Below are 19,764 nucleotides of genomic sequence, written 5' to 3'. Positions count from 1 at the left end.
TTTTAATTTTCACTTCTGTCGGCCAGTATAATTATTGTTACCGTAAACTGGGGTGACTTTGATCAGCGGGGTAACTTTGATCAGTCTAACTATATTTCGAATTTGTGACAAAAAGCGCATGTAGAGCTTGGGATTTATCGTAATATTCCCTGATTCTGTTTAGATATGTGTACACTGCCACTTTTCATGCATTTCCTGCTATTTAAAGAGTGTTTTTTCATGCAAAAATACGAATGGAAAATAAACTAGATTTCAAGCGATTTTTATTGCATACAAACAATCGGTTTAAGCAGATACAAAACAACAAGCTGTGACACGTAAAGTTTTTTAAATTTTGTAAAATATTGTCACAACGATTTTCATTATCATTTTGCATTTTTTTTTTCTCAAAGGCAATTTTAAGTCCCAATAATCTCAACAGGGTATCAAATGTTTTCTTCTTAACGACAGCCCAAGACGTCACGTGACATGCAACTTTGGACTATTGGATGAGGCATATTCTACATGGACTTGTTTTTGGTGGTTTTAGGTCCCCTTTACTCTCGTTCATATATATTTTAAAAATTTTGTATGAGTCTTCAACATTCGCCAAAATAAAATGTTCACGTGAAATGTGAATGGCCCCCAAATAGCTTCTCTATTTATAAACTCGTTTAAGTCGTTTTAGACTATTCAAACTTGTTAAAGCAGTCAATCAAACAATCAAACCATTGAAGTGGTCGAAGTCACCCCGGAATGATGATTGATAAAAAAAATTTAGAGCATTTATAAAAACAGTTGCTTAACTTTTGAAGTAGTAACTGGATTTTGTTCAATGTATGCCAGTTCTCATTTTAAAAATATCAAACAGTTTTGTATTCAGTATATATTTAAAATATTTAAGATAAATTCAAAAAAGTGATCGAAGTCACCTCAGTTTACGGTAGGTCATTTTTATCATTTTATTGCTCTCATCATTTCTGTAATTTTGTCATTTTTGTAATTTTTTCATTTTTGTAATTTTGTCATTTTTGTAATTTTTGTCATTTCCATTTTTGTCCCTTATGTCACTTACGTCATTAATATCATCTATGTCATTTTTGTTATATTCGTTATTTATGTCATGTTTATCATTTTACCATTAATGTTATTTATGTCATTATTGCCATTTATGTCATATATGACATTTATGTTATTTGTTGTCATTTTTGTCAAATTTTTCGTTTCCGTCATTTTTGTCATTGATGTCATTGTTATCATTTTTGCCATTTTTTATCATTTTCTTTTCTTGAGGTACGATGCTGGCCTAACAAGCCAGTCGTCGTAGGTTCGAATCTCGACTCGGGAGGGACTGTTGGTGTCAGTAGGATCGTAGCGCTAGCTCCGCAATTGTCCTGTACATTGAACAGTTGGCTGCGAAATCTGTGTAAAATAAACAGAAGGTTGAGTTCTGATACGGAATGTAGCACCAAGGTTTTGCTTTGCTTTTGTTATTCATGTTATTTTAGTCACTTTTGTCTTACTTGAAATATTTATCATTCCTGTCATTTTTACCATTTTGGTTATTAATGTCATGATTACAATTTATGTTGACTTTGTTTTGTCTTTCTTGTAATTGCAATTTTTATTATTTTTGCCATTATTTTCATTTTTTTCATTTTAGCATTTATGTCATTTAGGATATTTTTGTCTTATATGTTATTTTTTACAATTTTGTATTTTTTGCTTTGTTTTCGTTTTTTTTTTTAATATTTAAATTTTTGTAATATTTGTAATTTTGATTATTTTAATTTTTGTAGTTTTTGTAATTTGTGGAATTTTATATTTTTGGTGTTCGTTGTAAATTTTTTTCCGAAATTTTACCTTTACCATCCCTTCTGGTATATTTATCACCATTTATGTCACTTCCGGCATGTTTGAGACATGTTCCAACTAAGATGATGATGATGGTGATGATGATGGTCCCACCTCTTACCCCTACAAAGGTTTGAGAAAGACGATTTATCTACAAGATAATTATTATAAAACAATTAAACCAGATAAGCAAACAAAACGAACTGGTTTTCATCACAGATATAAATTTCTTCACAATTGATCCAATGCTTTGCAGCGATTCAAATAGAGAAAATATTCGTCAAAAATCAACTAATTCATCGACAAAGCGTTGTCGGTATCAATTTATTTGCAACTGTCAGCCAAAAGACATTAATTGCATCTGAGTTAAGCCAACATCCAGTGTAATCATCCACAAAGTCGATACAATTCCGACGAGGCCATTCCTGCCGTGATCAGCAAGCAAAGCACAAGTCCAGCTGTCAACTTCGATGTGATTTATAAGAGAGCCCCCACCTAGGGAAGTCGAAAATATTTCCAACTCGAAAATATCCTAGACCGGCTAGGAAACCAATGTCGCGATTTTCAAACCTTCGTAGACTACTCTTTTTTATTTTATACTACATCAATAATTACAAAATCCATCATCACCCTCGTGACGAACATAATAGTTTTTCAGTGCTACCATATTCCTTTAAAAAGCTATATAAGCAGAGTCCACAGAGATCATCCGTTACAAGAACTTCGTCAATTACAGTTTAGCTGAATTAAAAAAAAAATTAAATAACTGCTTAAAATTCAGCTTTGACGTGTGAAATGCATAGTCTCTTGAATTCTGATAGCGTCGCCGTACGTTTGATGTGTCTAGGCATCGAATTGTATACATTTATTCCTTTAAAGAACAATGAATTTTGTGAAGCACTAGTTAAAAAATGTGGTGTTCTAATTTCTCCCGCATTTCTTGTGTTATATCTATGGATGTCACTTCCTCTAACAATTCGATCACACAAATATCGGGGCTGCAATCCATTAGCTACTTTAAAAATGAACACCATTGTCAGAAAAACAATTCGTTGCTTCACCGATAGCCATTGCAAAGCGTCAAGCATCAAGGACGAGGAAGTGTATCTATTGCATCTCAAAATCAACCGCATTATTTTATTTTGCAAACGCTGCAATCTCGATATTTGTGTTTCATTTGCCAAAAATAAAATGGAAGTGCAAAATTTAAATGAGGAGAGATGATTGATTTATAGAGATGAATCTTGCTGAAAGTATTCAACTCCTTTTTCAAACGACAGAGGATTCCATATTTCTTGGCAATTTTCTTGATGACATTATCAATGTGAACATTGAACTTTAGCTTGTCATCAATAATCACGCCAAGATATTTGATCTCACTCACGCGATCGATTGTTTCACCATCAATTTCAACTGAGACATTTTCATTTACACGGTTTCGCAAAATAATCATGAATTTTGTTTTGTTGGTATTCAATTTTAGCTGTTTGAATTTCAACCATCCGCTCAGCGATCGCAAATCTTTGTTTAAATGCAATATGGCTTCTTCGAGATTTTTAGCTGCAATGAACAATACTGTGTCATCAGCAAAAAGATTTATGTCACAAAAACGTAAGACTCTTCTCATATCATTAATGTACATAATAAACAAAATAGGCCCTAATACACTTCCCTGAGGTACACCAAGAGTGTTCCTTATGGGATCAGAGGTAAAATCATTGAAAATAGTCCTTTGAGTTCTGTCACACAAGTAGTTTTCAAACCATTTGTATGCAGTACTCGTAATTCCAAAGCGCTTTACAGTTTGTAACAATAAGGGCCTAGAAATCGTTTCAAAAGCGCGTTTAAGATCCAAAAACACCGCAACAATAGTATCCTTACGCTCAATGTTTTCTTTCCATTTTGCTAACACCAAATTCAATGCAGTTTCACAAGAATGGCCTTCCCGATATCCTGATTGTTCTGGTATCAGCAAACCGTTAGAGTTCAAATATTGTAACAGTTGGCCTTTTACAGCAAGTTCTAAGATTTTCTCTAAAGTGTGCAACATATTGATAGGATGAAACTCTTCGGCTTTAATCGTCCCAGCAACTTTTTGTATCGGAATCACTAACGACTCCTTCCAAATTTGTGGCACGTGCCCCGTTTGTAATGATTCGTTTATAAGGCCAAGTAGATCGTGCCCAATAACATGAAAACAATCTTGAATAACTCTAGCATTAACGTTATCAATTCCAGCCGTTTTATGAAGAGAAAAACATATGTTTTTGAGTTGTTCTAGTGTAAGTTGGTGAAAGCTTTCAAAACTACAATTAACATTATACGGCCGTTTTATTTCATTCGGTTCATTAACCAATTCAATTGATTTATTGATCAATGAAACACTTTCGATGAAATAATCATTGAACTTACTTGCAATTGTTGCTTCAGAATGTTCTTCAATGCCATCAAAAGTTATGGACCGCGGATTAAAATTGCAAGGTTTCAGTAATGACTTCAGTATTCTCCATAACTCTTTGCTGTTGTTTTTATGTTGATCAATTTTCCCCTGTATATATTCGCTCCGTGTTTTGTTCAGAGATTGTGAATATATATTCCTAGCAACTGTATAATTGTACCAATCATTATCATTTGTTGTTCTACAAAACTTCTTGTACAATTTGTCTCTTTTTCGCCTGAGGCGCAAAAGATTTAGATTGTACCAGTTGTTCGAGTTCTTAACAACAACATTCTTTTGTTTGACTAACTGATTAGTACAGTTTTTTAAAACATTGTTCAAAATAGTTGCTTTATCATCAAGGCTACGAGATAGGGAAAAGTCCAAGTTTCTTGCAACAAGCTCCGAAACCTTTTGTTTCGAGTAATTTTTCCAGCACCTAAATTTCACTTGATTTATTTTACTTCCCGTACCACAATTATTTATAACAATCGTTTCATGATCGGTAACTTTTAAATTGGGACTCACCATTGCAGAAACGGAGTCAAAATTAGTATAAACGTGGTCAATCAAAGTCCTACTATGTCTGGAAATACGGGTATACTCATTGATTATTTGTTTCAAATTGCAAAATTCGGCTAAGCGCTTCAAATGATTTGAATTGAGGTTATCGCGCCAATTCATGTTAAAATCTCCGGTTATAAGGTTAAATTTACTACAATCCACAAAAACTTCGAACCAAGTTTCCAAAATCTCCATAAAACGCTGGTCACTTGAACTGGGAGAATGATAAACAACACCATAATTACCCATCTTCATGCCACCTTCCACCGTAATGCCCAAGAGCCAGTTTCCATCAATTGCTTCGTTGTGGCGAAGATTGAATCGAATTGATTCCTGTGCATAAATAGCAACACCGCCAGTGTGTCTGGAATGCGAGCAACAAGCAGCTATTTTGTATCCCGGTATAGGGTATTGGTCGAACGCATCAATATCTACAATGTGAGTTTCTGATAAAAATACCAAAAATGGACGCTTTTCCTCTACAATCTGTCGCAAAGCAACGTAGTTTGTAGATAACCCTGCAATATTCAAATACATCATATCGAATTGATTCACATTCCACTTGGAACTTGGTTGCTATTTATCGAAACGCAGGCTGCTTTTTTTTTGCTCATACAATTCCTTGTAAACTGAGCATTCCGAGCTAGATGCTGCGTGGTTAACGTCCAAATTCATTTTGCGTTCTTTATTAAATTTTAAACAGTTAATGCATTTCGATACAGTGGAAGAACATTCAGATGTCTTGTGTTGCCCGCTACACAAGGAGCACTTTTCATCGTTTTTACATTCTGTGCTCTTGTGCCCAAATTCTCCACATTTGAAGCATCTCAAAATGTTAATCGCTGGAATGATGTGGCACCGATCCCACCCAACATTCACTTTTTTCGCGGTCAACAAACTATTATACGACTTTTTATCGACTTCAATTACCACGTTGAACTTGTTATATTTGAAACGTGGATTTTCGTACATACTAATAACCTTGATACTATCGATAGAGTGAAATTTATCAATGTTCAATTTATTATTTATTTTGCTTCCCAAGTTTTTACCCCTTTTCGCCTCAGAATTAATTTCCGGTAAAATAAAATAAAAAGAAGGAAATATTTATTTTATGTACGTTAATTGCAAATTCGAATATATTTTCTGTGATTCGATCATCCGGAATGAAAATTTTCTTGATACTCCGGAATCCGTGTTATGAAAATGACTGCAAGACAATGACAGCAAATTTTCAACTGATCCGACTCTCATTGTATTGCACAGCTCTCTCTGCTCCCCACACGTTCGGTAAACAGTCCGACAGCAACTGACGACAGCACACATGCAACTACGGGCTGTTATTTTACATCTCCTTATGTCTGTTGGTATTTGCAAGCTGTCGCAAATGACAGCCTATAATCTTCCGACATCCTTCAACACGAATTCAGGCGGGATGTCAGGTGGTTATGATTCACAACAGTAAGGCCAATGAAAGAATGAAAGAGAGATAGTGCGAAGCACGTTTTTTCCTACGTGGGGAACAATATCAACAATAGAAACGGTTTGCTTTGTATTAAATATGCCACCGGCCTATGAAAAAGGAGAAAAAAATGCAAGTCGATGACAGCCGCAGCCGATCAGCAGACTGTCACACTGAGCAAACTAGGCTGTCATGTCCGAAAGCACAAAATACACTCGCAAGAATGAGCTGTCGTACGCAACACAAGACAGTTTCTTTGCCTTGTGTAAGCTGTAGCTGTATGTGAGCTCCCATGAATAGCTCATGCATGAGGCTGTTAGAGTGAAGAGAGAGAAAAGTCGTCAGTATAGTGTCGCTCTCCAGTCATTTTCCTAAGCTTGCTCCGGATAATCAAGTCTGACCTGTATTTGTCATTTTTGTCATTTATGTCATTTATGTCATTCACGTCATTCATGTCATTTATGTCCTTGATGTCATTTATGTCATTTATGTCATTTTTGTTATTTTTGTCATTTTTGTCATATTTGTCATTTCTGTAATTTATGTCGTTTTTGTCATTTTTGTAATTTTTGTCAATTTTTTTATATTTTTGCCTTTGAAAGGTATAGCAATCATTTGCAAAACCGAAGATATAAAAGTGCTCCAAAGGGACGAATGGCATATATCACTCGACTCAATTCGACGAGCTGAGCATTTTCTGTATGTGTCTGTGTATATGCAGATTTTTATTCTCACTCACTTTTCTCAGAGACGGCTGGACCGATTTTCATTGAATTATTCTCAAATGAAAGGTCTAGTTGCCCCATAAAACCCAATCAAATTGCATTGTAATCGAATTTTTAGTTAAGAGGTTATGAATCAAAATATAGAAATCACGAATTCATAATCTCAGAAACTACACAACAGATTTGAACAGAACAGGCTAACTGAAAACCCCTAAAAGAATGAACGGGCTACCTAAAAACTCTTAACTATTGAATCTTTCACAGATTGGACATGTGGTTCAAATGTTATGGAATGAAACGTGTTCTGAAGACTGTTTAATCTCACTCATGTTTCTCAGAGATGGCTGGACCGATTTTCAAAGAATCAGTGTCAAATGGAAGGTCTAGTTGCCCCATAAGACCCTATCGTTTTGTTTTGCAATCAGACTCTTGCTTTGCCTATTATGTTTGAAAATTGTGAAATCTAGCTATGAAGTGAAACATATTCCGAAGAATACTTGAACTCACTCACTTTGCTCAGAGATGGCCGAACCGATTTTCACAAAATTAGTGTCAAATAAAAGGTGTAGTTGCCTCATAACATTCTATTGAATTTCATTGTAATCGGACTGTAACTTCGTCTGTAATGTATCAAAATGTGAAAATCACGAAACTTCATTATCTCACAAACCAAACAACTGATTTAAACCAATATTGTTTATTTACGGGCTAGTTTAGGGTTAACTAAAGAATTTTATTATGATTAGGCATGTGGTTTGAAGTTGTGAAAAGAAACATGTTCCGATGACTTTTCAAATTCATTCGTTTTCCCAAAGATGGCTGGACTAATTTTAACAATCTTAGTGTCAAATGAATGGATTGGTTGCCATTTCATTTAATTATAATCGGACTTTAATATCAACCGTTATGTATTAAATTATGAAAACAACGAAAGTTTATTAACTCAAAGATTACACGACTTATTTGAACATAACTACAAGCTGTCTCTTAAACGTACAAATAACAAATTTCATAACAATTTGATACGTGGTTCAAAAGTTATGGAAAGAAACGAAATTGATTAATCAAAATATATTGTACTATATGAACGTTCCCGGTATTGCTCGTGATTAAAGTGTTTGAAATCAGGAGTCATTTTTTTGTTTCGATTTTTCTTTACGACAAATATAACGTCACATATCACATTTTACAGTTCGATTATTACTTCAAATACATCAAATCAATATTCTAGGACCCAAAGAGTGTATATACCTTTATTGGATTGAATTTGGCAATTTAAGGTTGTTTTCCAGAAACCATAAGTAGCACAATCAGATTTCAAAATGAAGTATGGAGTTGATTCCCGGCCTCTAAACATTATCCCGGTTGCTGAAAACTCGCATTGGGTAATGAAAATGAAAGCTACTATCCAAAAATTTAAAATGGTGTCTGAAGTTGATTTTTGGCCTCTGGGTATCATACTGTTCCACAAATTCTTATTTATATTGAATGATATTTGGTCTTCATCAGGGTTCATCAGGGAAAATTTTCCTACTATAAAAAGTTGAATCTATAATGATAAATAATCGAGTCCGACCTATATATGAGTACAGTGACATTTTGATTATAACAGAAACAAAAAAAATCGTATCATATATTTAAAACATATTTATTCCAGGTTACTTCCATAAGGTTCGGTAGAGTTATGCTTTCGGCTACCAGAAATTCATTATTTAGGGTGAAAAATAAATCCAGCAGAAATTATCAAGGTGTTTTTTCTATTATTTAAAGGTTTCATGTGAATCTATTCAAAGAAACAATAAGTTCGAAAGAGAAAGGCTGGGTCTCACCGCTAGGTGGATTAATTTTGGGTTTTTGTCATTTGTGTCACTTCTGTCATTTTTGTAATTTATGTAATTTTTGGTATTGTCTTTTTGGTCATAATTGTCATTTCTGGTTACTTTTGTAATTTTTTTCATTATTGTCATTTTCGTCATTTTGGTCACTATTGTCATTTATGTAATTTTTCTCATTTTTGTCATTTTTGGCGTTTTTGTTATTTTTCGCATTTTTGTCATTTTTGTCATTTTTGTCGTTTTGTCATGCTTCTTAATCCTTAAAAATACTCCTGCCTAAGGGGTGCCTCGATCAAGAGGAATATTATTGAAATCATGGAAGTTGAGATCAACATTTGAAGGGGCCTTCAGTCAGTCCGCATGCTTCCGCTGGTGGGTCATCAGAGTCAGCTTCGTCAGAAGACAACAGATGAAATGGAACATCCATAAATGGCGTAGCTTTTTTAGCTTTTTTTACCCCTCTTCCACTATCGTAGCATTTCGTCACAAAATCAGACCCCCCACTAGTTAATTACGTAGCTTTATAATAATCCCCACCTCTCTCGACAATTTTTTTTGTTTGCAAATCAAAATCAAAAACATACTTTGTACCATAAATAAACAAGAAAAGACAAAAAGTAATCAAAATGACCCAGCACAGACAAAACAGTGATAAAAAAGAACAATTAGAATAAATCCAAATTTTTTTCTTAGTTTCATATTTGCTACGTACGCTTGGTTTGACCCCCCACCCACTCCCTCGTCACATTTCGTCACAAAACTGCAAAACTTACCCCCTCCCTCCTCTAATACTACGTCATTTACTGATGTTCTCAAAGAAGTTTGATGCTAAGGCGGCTTTCATGAACTACGAAACGCAAAAAGCTCAATTTTTGGGCCCCCACCCCCCATATGTAACGAAACGTAGCGCCAACACCAACCCCCACATAAATATTACGTAAAGCCCCATTTAGGATTCCAAGCGAAGTGAAAATCTCATACAAAATGTTCATTTTTTCACGCTCGTGAAATATGCAACCTGCGAAAATTTCACTTCGCTCGGAACTGTAAACAAATTCGATCCAGCGAAATCGAAGGCTGTGGATCTCATCTTTTTCACTTGGGTTTATTTTTTCCACGCATGCAAACGCTAGTGAAAAAAGCAGTAGCAAGCGAAAACTTGCGTATGTTTCTATTCTGTCAGTTGCAGCCAATTTTCACTTCGCTCGGAGTGTAAACTCGTGAATTTCGCTTCACTTAAACTGTAAACTGCAGGCTGGTGAAATACCAGCTTGTTCCACAAACGGATTTTTACGTCAGATTTCGCAAGCGAAAATTTACGCCTTTTCACTTGTCAAACTTTTTACTTCGCTTGGAACTGTAAACTATGCTGAACACTGTAAAAGAATTTGCTTAATAAAAATGTTCGTTTTAGGAAAGTCTCCCCAGAGATTTTTTGTTACGCAACGCTGATCTTACCTCCCCCTCCCCTCCCCTATGTAACAATTGGTAACGCTCAAGGATATCCTCCCCCTTCTCCCATGAGCGTTACATACTTTATGGATGCCACCTAATATAAAAGTTGGTTCGAGATGTGGCTAAACAATGCACACCGGGCAGACGTGACGTAATTGCTTGCAGTCTAGTATCTTAACATCGGGGCAAGCGGTATTTTTGAAGAAGCCGAAATGTTTTCCAAAATACATTCAACGAACGAACTCGAATCGGTTAAGACACTGTCGAACACGACGTCTTGTGCGGGTACATACCGGGGGCTGACCTTCGAAATTTCGATCACGACCTTGTAGCGTGGAGTTGAACAATGTTTAAAGAATTTAACTTTGACCCTGCCTTGGACTTAAAATAGACTACCAGACTGCCGTTCAATCCGTCTGAGAGAAACCTGACTCTTGAGAGGACTGGAGAATTAATAGGAAGGGGTAACAGGAGGGACAGGGTCGGAAGAATTTGAGAATGTGGTGTGGGAGATGAGAGACAGAAAGCACGAACCTCCTTTTCTCGATTCTGTCCACGATTGTGTTGGATAAAACATCAAACAAATGTATGATGTATGGTTTTTAATCGTTTTTGTCTAATATCAATTTGAACTGATTACACTGGTCAACACAGGTGCACTCCAAAAGCATAAACCGGAAGAAAAAAGAAAGATTATAGCCATTTAACCATTCCTGTGAGTTTTGGTGTCCCTAGCCATTACCTTTTTTTCAGAGACTTAATTGAGTTTGCTCATAAACATAACGTTGAAGCGACGAACACGGCGGGCAATTTTTATACGACACTCTCAAGTAGGTTGACGCGTTCAACTATTGGCTAGGGGCACCAAAATTCATAGGAATGGTTGAATAGCTACAATCTTTCGGTTTGAGTTTTGGAATGCACTTTTTCTCATTTTAGTAACTTCACAGTCACATTTATGTCTCATTTCGATAATTTTTTTTTTTACTTTTATAATGTCAGTTTCATAATTTTCGCAATTTATGTAAATTTTATGGTTTTATAAATTTTATTATTCTGTCTTCATTTCCTGTGAATTTTGTTTTTTTTATATCTGTCACTTTATCATACATGTCATTTTTGTGATTCCTGTAATTTGAATAACATTTGTTACGTTAATCATTTGTGTTGCTTTTGCCATTTTCGTTATTTTTTCATGTCTTTTTTTATTTTTGTTTTTTCAATTTTTGACATACCTGCAATTGTTTTCCATTTTTGTCTTTTATGTTATTTCTATCATTTACATAATATTTTTTACTATTTTTGTCATATCAGTCGTTTTTGTAATTTTTGTTTTATTTCAATTATTAAAAAATCTTCTGTATTTGAGTTCCATTGTTCGATTTGATATTTTTGACACTAGCTAATATCGTTCACGAATATGTTTATCGTTTGAACCATATAAAAGTAACCAACTCAATTTTGTTGATTACGGCCTAACCAAGTAGAACTTTTTATTTGGAAAGTTGATATTTAGCACAATTTTGAAACCTTTTGTATCATTGGTAAACGATTTGAACCATGCTAAACATCATACAAGATCATTTTCATTGCAACATGAATATCATTTTCACAGTGCACTGCAGTATTTTATTTACAAAAAGCTAATAACTTTAGCTTCTTATACAGTCACTCAAAACTATTGTTTTTAGCCCGATATTGACCGGATTTGTGGCTTACTCATTCTAAGCAGCACAAAATATCTACTCTGCTGCAGTCTTCAGACATGCAAAGACAAAGAGAAACCAACAACATGAACTAAATATTAATATCAAATTTCCCTCGATGAATATTACAAGACTATTTAAGTGCATCGTTCGCTTACAATTTGTGCCACCGCCAGCATCCGGCAATTTCGTTTCCAGTATTTGGCAGTTCGCCAGTTCGCCCTGTACCTCATCTTTTCTCCATACAACGAATTCCTCGGACGGTGCATTATTCCGGCAAGCACTTGAGCAAGCTGCCTTGTTATAGTTAGATCGAGTAAAATATGCACAATGGCAGCTCCATCCACCTCCGATCCGTAACCCAGCCGCATTCGTTGAAACTATGGGAAAAGGAACATACCGCACTTGTTTGGTTTCCGCCTTAGTCATTCCATGATTGGCAATGATTCTCCATCTGAGTCGAACAAGCGCGATGGAGGCTCCGTACCTAGAGCCTAGAGGACGTGTTAAATGATTGAAGTATTTGTGCAAGAAATTTGGTTTATGGTATTGAGTATCGATCGACTGAAGTTCAACTAGGCATTTTGCTTCAATTCTGAAACTTTTTTCAGATGTGATTTTATTAGATTTTTTACAATGCTCTCTGCATTATCGGTTGAATCGTTGGTTCAAACACAAACGGCACTTGGGAAAATCTAAAAAATCTCACCAGCAATGGTATCTGGTGGAGATACCGCCAATACAAATACAAATAACTAATTCACGTCTCTCGGAGAAAGTTGACTCATAAATTATTGACAAAAAATATCAAACTGGCAGAGAAAAATTTCTACCAAAAACTGTTTTCAGTGAAGCAGGTTTCCCATTTCGAGAAAGCCACCAAGATAAAATTGATTCACTAACCACTAGCCACTGCCAAATCGATATACCGGCCGGTTGTTGCTAACCATGAAAACTGACACTTTAATAAATATTAGATCGCACCCTAGCGATGCCTAATGGCTAGCGCGCTTTATCAGCGAAGGAAAACATACACATGACTGAAGAAAGCGGAAGCGGGAACTCGTTTTGCCGAAGTAAGGTGCTAAACGTGATAAATCGGACGTGTCCGTGATGGGAACGGAAAGAAAATCGAAATAAATGGCCGAAAAAAACACGAGATCCCTGAAATTCATCAGGCCGCTGCTGTCTCTCAAGGGAGTCATTACTGTGGGCCTAGCCAAAGGAGGTTTCGAACAATATTGTGTATTTAAAAAAAGCATGGAACATATAAAAAGAAAACTAGCTCTGACAGTCTGTACCTTTTGAATGCCAACAGTAATGATATTAGAAACTCAACCCTTTCAAACGAGACTGGTGAAATTCTGCGCTTCAATTTAATTCAACCAAAAATTTAATCGTCTTGAGGAAGCCCAATTATTGTAAACTCGAAAGCAGTACCGTTGCGAGAATGTCGCTCTGACCGTGGTGCGCCATCGTCTGCCGCAAGTTTGGGGAACATTCTAACTACGCACATTGTGACAACGAGAATCTGTTTAACGTGGGTAAGAGAATTATTTTTCGATTTTCTGATTATTTGTATGCCCAACTTTTTGAGCATGTTTCTGCGCTTAAGATTAAGATCTATCTCAGATATAGGCTTCTATATCCTTGGAACCATATAGGCGACTACTCTATTCTGGATAAGGATAGCGGCTAGCGGCCCTTCGCGACAAAACTCCTGAAATAAAAAACAAGCGACGGTTGTGTCAACCTCAAACGAAGAATACGTTACCTTTTGGCATTCAAGATGGCGAAGAATCACTTCATCTAGTCGAAAATCATCGGAAGAATTATTTTACTGTAGTTGCTGTATTTAGTTTCGAATGGTTTTTGTGTCAAAGTATTGCACAAACTCAAAATATTGTCTGACCCACAGTCAGAGCCGGATTTATGGGGGGGCCCAGGGGGGCCGGGCCCCGGGCCCCCACAATTTTAGGGCCCCCACAAATCGACAAAAAGATTTTTCTCTTTAAAAATGAGATTTAATCAAAAGTTCGATTTACAGTAAGAAAATTTGAACAGACCATTTCAATCTGACACTTTCCTTCAGTGTTATTTTTTCGCGAGCGCCAATATCACAACTACATCCATAAGAGTTCACCTTGGATTCTTTTGGAATAACACACATTAACACACCATTTGAATCGAACCAGCGCGCATTAAACGCCTAGAGTTAAAGTTTAGCCGACTGTCACTAAAAGCGCCATCGAACTGTCAAAACTCGTTCCAATCGAACATCAGCAATGTTAAAACTATGATGAAAAAACTGTTGACTGTTTGATTGGAACTTTTCAGTGACAGTCGGCCAAACTTTAACTCTAGAGCTTTAGCGCGCATGGGAGGTAAAGCAAAGAAAGAAAATAACCCACAAGTTTTTTTAATGGATTGCTTTTGCTTACTTGTCCGAATCAGGGATACCAGATGAGCTTTTCAAAATGCAGATTTTCTGAGCTCGTGTGCAGATTTTATTGACCTGCAGATGTGTGTAGTTTTTTCATAGTTTCTATTATTGCCAGAGTCGTCTTATATTTGCGCCGTCTTTCTCAAATTGTGTGCAAATTTTTGCCTGTGGATCGCATTTTTTTTTTCAAATTGCGGTAGTTTTTTTTTTCAGGTATCAAGAAAAAAACTTGAAGATGAAACTTATTAAAAATAGGTTGCGTGCGACTGTGAAGAATAAGAGGCAGTCAAACTCAGCATTATTAAGTTTCGAGTACGAGTATACTGAAGAAGTTGAATGTTGATTATTTAATTAATAAGTTTTCTGCAAAAAAACTCGTAAAGCATAGTTTACAGTTCCAAGCAAAGTGAAAAATTTGACAAGTGAAAAAGCGTAAATTTTCGCTTGCGAAATCTGTCGTGAAAACCCGTTTGTGGAACACGCAGGTATTTCACCACCCTGCAGTTTACAGTTTAAGTGAAGTGAAACTCACGAGTTTACACTCCCAGCGAAGTGAAAATTGGCTGCAACTGACAGAATAGAAACGCACGCAAGTTTTCGCTTGCTGTTCCTTTTTTCACTAGCGCTTGCATGCGTGAAAGAAATAAACCCAAGTGAAAAAGATGAGATCCACAACCATCGATTTCGCTGGATCGAATTTGTTTACAGTTCCAAGCGAAGTGAAATTTTTTGCAGGTTGCATTTTTCACGAGCGTGAAAAAATGAACATGTTGTATGAGATTTTCACTTCGCTTGGAACTCTAAATAGAGCTTAAGAAAAAATTCTAACAAATTTTTGGTAATTTTTCAATAGCAAATAAATGCTTTTAACTCGTACGATAAAAAACAGTTTTGTTTTATTTTGGGCCCCCCACTATAACTGGGCCCCGGGCCCCCACAATCGTAAATCCGGCCCTGCCCACAGTTGTGTGCGAAATTTATCGTTGTTATCAAAAAAGGGTATAACTTAGCTATGAAAATGCAGTATACAGCGTACACGAGTGTCGCGTAAACGACAGTCGAACTAATTTGTACACTGTTAATTTTTTCTCATCCTTGTACGGTGCTGCCATCTTATTTTCATTTTCCTTTGGCAGATTATACACGATAAATCGATTTGGCTAATAATCACAGTTTTATGCGCATTCAAGTCATCAGATGACAGCACTAACCGTCGGAAAAGTGTCGCGACCAAAATATATGAAAACACTGAGAATCATGTATCTTATTCTAGTCATCTTTGTTTAAAGGTATCCTCAGTATACAATACTGTACTACAAGCATATAGTATGCATGAGCAAAAAAGGTGAACACTAGTTAAATTTGGGAAAATATAGAAATTTAAAAAATACGGATGCCACTAAAGTAAAAGTACCCTTCAACCTTTAAAAGGATGGGGTAATCTTAACCCGCAATTTCCATCCTTCAGATAATGTGGTACACTCTGAATACCAAGCTGACTGGCCTCGGCTAAAGAACTCATAATCTCAGTTTGGGGCTAAGAATAAAATTATCCAATCCTTTTTATTAAGTACGGATACTCTCGCTTCTCGCAAGTAGGGTTATGATTCCTTCTAATTTAGTTTGACTCATGACGAAAAATAACCATAATCAATGATTTGAGCATTTGTCAGATTAGAGGGGTATTCTTAAATAAACTCAATCTGATAATTAAATTCCATTTTGAACCTGCGTTATGTAAGAAAAATGCATGACAGCATGTTCAAAAACTGTTGTCAGAAAGAAGTGCTTTAAAGCTGTCGCCAAAACACTCGAAAGTTAAGCGCTATTTTGTTTTAAATTATCGAGTATACATGTATGCATGTGCGTGTGCAGCCAATCGAAACGCATTGTAAAATCATTCGATTGCAGGAGCAACAACCGGAACAATCCAATTTACGAAATGTCTACCGCCAAAATTAATTCTCCCACTCGCAAGATTCGACCACTAGCATCATTCATTGTTTCCCCCAGAAATGCTTCTTCTCATGTGGGGCTAACCCATCAACTGTCAGGTCGTCGCAAGTTGCTCAATTTGTCAATAAATCAATCCCGTGTAGAAATGTTAGAGGATGTCAGTTGTATCAGTTTATATAGAAGATGTGGCTTTCTCCCGTCGCGAGAAATCACCTATTGCAAGTCTCGCACTGATTGATGATCTCCAGGCGCTGTCAAGGAGTTTTATGTGTGCTAAAACCAACATTCGCTAGAGCGAATTGAACGTCATAGTAATTCCTAGCAGTGCTGCACAGAACTAGCAACTAGAGAAAAAGGAAACGAAATCTTTTATGTGGATTGCCAGTCGGCAAATCATCTCCGTTCGCCTTTATCGCCAGTGATTCTCCAGTTGAAATCGATGCTTTCCCCTCGGGAAGGGAATCATTTTGGGCTAATGTAGATGAGCTTCCAGTTCAGTGCTTTCTAACTTCGATGTATGAATCAAGGCAATACGTACAGCGATAAGTCCCTGCGAACAGACGATGTTGATTCAGCGAATAGCCGCGAGCCCTCTGACACGATGAATACGAGAAAGTTTTCGTGCGGTTCAATGGCATTCGAAACAGCGGGTGCACTTGTAAGCTTCCGACTGGGGCTGTTACGTAGGTGCACGATATTGAGGATTGGTTTGCTGCAATCAATATTACCAATACATTAGACTGATGTTCTGTGTGTAAATTGAAAATTGAAAAAGTAAAAAAAAAGTAAAAAGTAAAAAGTAAAAAGTAAAAAGTAAAAAGTAAAAAGTAAAATGTAAAAAGTAAAAAGTAAAAAGTAAAAAGTAAAAAGTAAAAAGTAAAAAGTAAAAAGTAAAAAGTAAAAAGTAAAAAGTAAAAAGTAAAAAGTAAAAAGTAAAAAGTAAAAAGTAAAAAGTAAAAAGTAAAAAGTAAAAAGTAAAAAGTAAAAAGTAAAAAGTAAAAAGTAAAAAGTAAAAAGTAAAAAGTAAAAAGTAAAAAGTAAAAAGTAAAAAGTAAAAAGTAAAAAGTAAAAAGTAAAAAGTAAAAAGTAAAAAGTAAAAAGTAAAAAGTAAAAAGTAAAAAGAAAAAAGTAAAAAGGAAAAAGTAAAAAGTAGAATATAAAAAGTAAAAAATAAAAAGCTAAAAGTAAAAAAATAAAAAGTAAAACGTTAAAAGTAAAAAGTGAAAAGTGGAAAGTGAAAAGTAAAAAGCAATATTTGAATCCTTACGACCAAAATAATCGTTATAAGTTTTCGAAATTAAAATCAGCAACATTACCGAAAATTTCACCCTTTCACCAAAACATTCAGTAAAAGTACAGCAACTTGTTCCAACGCCGTCCGCACAAGTTTTCCATTGCTCTTTTACCAGGGCGGCTAAAACTCAAAAGAGTTTAGTTCTTTCTTAAAATTCTGCAGAGCCAGAAGAAACCGCGTACCAAACTGAATGAATCACGGACAAGTTTAAAAGTTTGTTCCACTTTTGTTTTTTTTTTGTATATTTTTTTTCTTTCCATTTGCTGCCTAATACCTTCCGGCTTGTTCGTGCACTTTGCACTACGAACGAGGCAAATTCCTTCGAAAGTGTGCTTTAGAACTTGAAAGAGCACATGCATCGCATTTGCATTGCTATTGCTGCTCTGGTCTCCGTGCATATTGGTTTAGTTTTTCTCGGGTAAACTGTTTCGTTGTAAAAGAAGAAAACTTGAAACGGATTACCGGTGAAAAGTGGCACCATTTGGTAACGAGCACGGTGAGTATGGAGTAAGTAAGCGCAGTTTGAGATTCGTCTTCGTGGAACCGAAGACTGCGTCGAACTCGTCGCTGAGCATTTCGGTTGCTTTTTCGCCGATTGTGTTTTCCGTCAGTTGTGTGAAGGATTCAGGGCATTCGGGGGCTCGGAAACTATTTTTACACCATTACGACTCCATCAGCACGAATTTCACAATCACTTTGCACTTCTGTTTCAGCACGGACCAGACTAAGTCTATCGGTAATATTGACGGAATGGAAATTCGCACGAGTGCTGCTCTGCAGTTAGCGCAGTAGGAACAAATCACAACTTTTTAGACTGGGGGAAAAACTAGCACTTAGAATTGTGAATGCAAGAAAAATACAAAATCAGACCGACCAAGTGATTCAGTTAGCAAGCAAGCAAACGAGCTGACTATCGATGCAGAATAGACTATATCATCATTTCAGTCGACCAATTTCCCACATTGCATTCAATTTTTATATTTGCAGCGAATGATAGCAAGTATTTCTGCCGTAAGGCGAATGGAAATTGTTCAGGAAATTGTTTTTTATTCTATTGTAGATTCAAGGCTTCCCAGTTGCACTGCTTCACAGTGTGCATCCGAAGGTACCGGTATACCACTCTATAAGCTTGTTTGTTCCAACGAACAAATGATTGAAATTGTGACACCAACCATTCTGTAGAATGGAGTGAAAAAAGGTCCGAGATGTAAGAAAAACAGCTAACATACCTACATGGAGTTCGTTTCGGTATCTGAAGGTTGAGCAATCCAATATGATTTTCTTCCACCTGCTGCGATTGTAGGTTATGAGCTGAACCGGTGCGGTTGGTGCGTATTTTCATGTTAATGGTTACGAGTTTACGCGTGATTTGGTTTGAAGCTTGAATGTGCTTTACCGCTCTAGTGCATTACAATTGCTTTAAACTTTATCATTTCCTTTCGGTGATTAGACCTATGCGAACAAAACTATCTCAAAGCGTGTAGTTCAAATTTGGAAAGTAATCACAAGGAGTCTAATTTTAAAATTGACACTATAATGTATAATATTTTGGGTTGGGCATTAAGGGGAATTGTGGTGAGAAACATCAAGTCAACTTTAGTTATACCACAGATAGACGTTCAAGCAAGAGCAACATTGATTGAAAAATTACGTAGAAATTTTCAAAGAGAAATGCGTTATAAATCACTTGTACATTAGCACCGCATGGTGACCTTATTTTTCTACGAAACTGGCTTCATTGGTAGCGCTATCTGGTTACTTCCGCAAGTCTCCTTCGCTCTGGTCGAACCATCGTGCACACTGCGCCTCTCTATTTCTTGTGCCAGTATGGTTGCTGAAGAGAAGCGAATTCACAGGGATGTCGTCCGGCATCCTCACGACGGAACCGGCCCACCGCAGTCTATTGACTTTCACATCTGGCGAAAGTGGGGTTCTCTCAAAGCAGAGCGAGCAGCTTATGATTCATGCGCTTTCGTCATTATCCGTCTTCCGTCTGTACTCCACTATAGATATTCCGCAGTACCTTTCATTCAAAAATTCCAAGAGCATTCAAG

The 19,764-nt window shown here is 36.2% G+C and overlaps 1 protein-coding gene across 4 annotated transcripts in view; it reads left to right on the top strand.

Annotated features, from left to right (window-relative positions):
• The window catches only part of LOC129717958 (dopamine receptor 1), a 396,922-nt gene that overhangs the window by 255,849 nt on the left and 121,309 nt on the right, over positions 1-19,764 (top strand). The window lies entirely within an intron of this gene.

The sequence above is a fragment of the Wyeomyia smithii genome, chromosome 1 (genome assembly GCF_029784165.1).
Source record: "Wyeomyia smithii strain HCP4-BCI-WySm-NY-G18 chromosome 1, ASM2978416v1, whole genome shotgun sequence".
Classification (NCBI taxonomy): domain Eukaryota; kingdom Metazoa; phylum Arthropoda; class Insecta; order Diptera; family Culicidae; genus Wyeomyia; species Wyeomyia smithii.
Note: the sequence above shows the minus strand (reverse complement) of the source record. Positions and strands in the feature narration are given on the sequence as shown.